Here is a 2,218-nt window from a genome sequence, read left to right on the forward strand (position 1 = left end):
TTATTTATTCAAAAGTTGAAGGGTTTTTTCTTTTTTTTTTTTAATCATTTTCTCTTCAGCACTGGAAACTGTCAGGAAAAGCAGTATATACCCCTAATGACTAGTTTAGAAAGAAATGTGTCATTGTTTTTAATAATTTGATACAGTACATAAATGTTGTTTTGTAAAGTCTAAATTCTACTATTAACTGAACAAAATATAAACCAGGAAATTAACATCAAAGAAATAACCACATTCACCTGTTCCTCTCGTCTCTAACATTCTGCTTTTCCTTTGCTCTATAGGGTAACCATGGTGAGAAAGATGTTGATGGCTTGGACGGAGAACAGGTACAAAAACTTCTCATTCTATATTCCGCCTCTACTAGTTTGACATTTACACATGTCATGATTAATCTAGAAACGTAAACATGCATATTTAATGTTTAAACTTTATCTACATTTGTTCTTATCCCAAATATACAAGAACCCTAGAAATCTAACTCGAATCAACCTCTCCCATATTACATTTCTTTCCATCTTATTTTTGTTAAATCTATCACTTAGACATTGTTATTATTATTGTTTTATATAGTCAATGCTTATTTAGCTCTACCATCATATTTCTCCAATTTTCTGGAAGATTAGAGAAGGATTAGTATTCATTCTTTAAATGTTTGGTAGAATTCTCTGAGGAAGCCATCAGGTCCATGGTTTTCTTCAAGAGATTTTTTGATTATTGATTCAATCTTCTTACCATTGATTCAATCTTCTTACCAGTTATAAGTCTATGCATATTTTCTATTTCTTCAGGATTTAGTTTTGCAGGTTCTGTGTTTCTGGAAATTTTTCCATTTTATAAAGGCTACCTACTTGTTGGCATACACTTGTTCTTAGTACTGTCTTATGTTTTATTTTTTATTTTTTTTGAGACCGAGTCTTGCTCTGTTGCCCAGGCTGGAGTGCAGTGGTGTGATCTTGGCTCACTGCAATTTCTGCCTCCTGGGTTCAAGTGATTATTCTGTCTCAGCCTCCTGAATAGCTGGGATTGCAGGTGTAGGCTACCATGTCCACCTAATTTTTGTATTTTTAGTAGAGACAGGGTTTTACCATTTTGGCCAGGTTGGTCTCAATCTCTTGACCTCAAGTGACCTGCCTGCCTTGGCCTCCCAAAGTGCTGGGATTACAGGCATGAGCCACCTCACCCAGCCTATTATTCTTTTTATTTATGTGAAATCATCTCTACTTTCATTTTTGATTTTATTAATTTAAATTTTTCTCTTTTTTCTTAGTTCATGTGGCTAAAATTTCATCAATTTTGCTAATCTTGAGGAATCAATTTTTGGTTTTATTGATTATTTCTCTGTTTATTTTATCTTTGCTCTATATTTCCTACTTTCTGCAAGTTTTGAGTTTAGTTCTTCTTTTTCTAGTTTCTTAAGGTATAAAGTGAAGTTGTTGATTTGAGACCTTTTTTGTTTTTTAATATTAAGTGTTTACAGCTATAGTTTTTTTCCTTTAGCACCACTTTTGCTGTGTACCATAAGTTTTGGTATGATGTAGTTTCATTTTTCATTTGTCTCTAATTATTTTCTAATTTCTTTTGTGATTTCTTTGACCCGTTGGTTGTTGAAGACTGTGCTGTATGATCCTTTTGTAGTTCACAAGCCTGATGATTGGGTTTTCATACACGTGGATGAGATGCACCTCCCTCAAACCTGGTTGTTACAACATAGGCATATTACTTGTCTGACATGAAAAAAAGGAAAAAGGAGTGTGCTGTGCAGTTTCCAGAAATTTGTGACGTTTCTAATTTTACTTGTGTTATTGAGTTCTAATTTCATCCTGTTATAATCAGAGAAGACAATTTGCATAATATTTATCTTTTATAATCCATCAAGAATTTATCACTTAACATATTGTGTCTGGAGTTGGTTCCTCCTGGTGGGTTTGTGGTCTCGCTGACTTCAAGAATGGAGCTGTGGACCTTCGCAGTGAGTGTTACAGCTCTTAAAGATGGCATGGACCCAAAGAGTGAGCACTAGTAATATTTACTGTGAAGAGCAAAAGAACAAAGCTTCCCCAGCATGGAAGGGGACCTGAGTGGGTTGCCGCTGGGGCTGGGGTGCCCAGCTATTATTCCCTTATTTGTCCCCACCCATATCCTGCTGATTGGTCCATTTTTACAGAGTGCTGATTGGTTCACTTTACAGAGCACTGATTGGTCCATTTTACAGTGT

At 35.1% G+C, this 2,218-nt stretch overlaps 1 non-coding gene across 1 annotated transcript; it reads left to right on the forward strand.

The window, feature by feature from the left end:
* Positions 1-1,626: 1,626 nt before the first annotated feature.
* LOC129478188 (small nucleolar RNA U13) lies at positions 1,627-1,733 on the forward strand. Its single transcript, XR_008656342.1, has one exon. It is a non-coding gene; the product is annotated as a small nucleolar RNA U13 (small nucleolar RNA).
* The last annotated feature ends 485 nt before the right edge of the window (positions 1,734-2,218 follow it).

Source organism: Symphalangus syndactylus, chromosome 2, assembly GCF_028878055.3.
Source record: "Symphalangus syndactylus isolate Jambi chromosome 2, NHGRI_mSymSyn1-v2.1_pri, whole genome shotgun sequence".
Lineage (NCBI taxonomy): Eukaryota > Metazoa > Chordata > Mammalia > Primates > Hylobatidae > Symphalangus > Symphalangus syndactylus.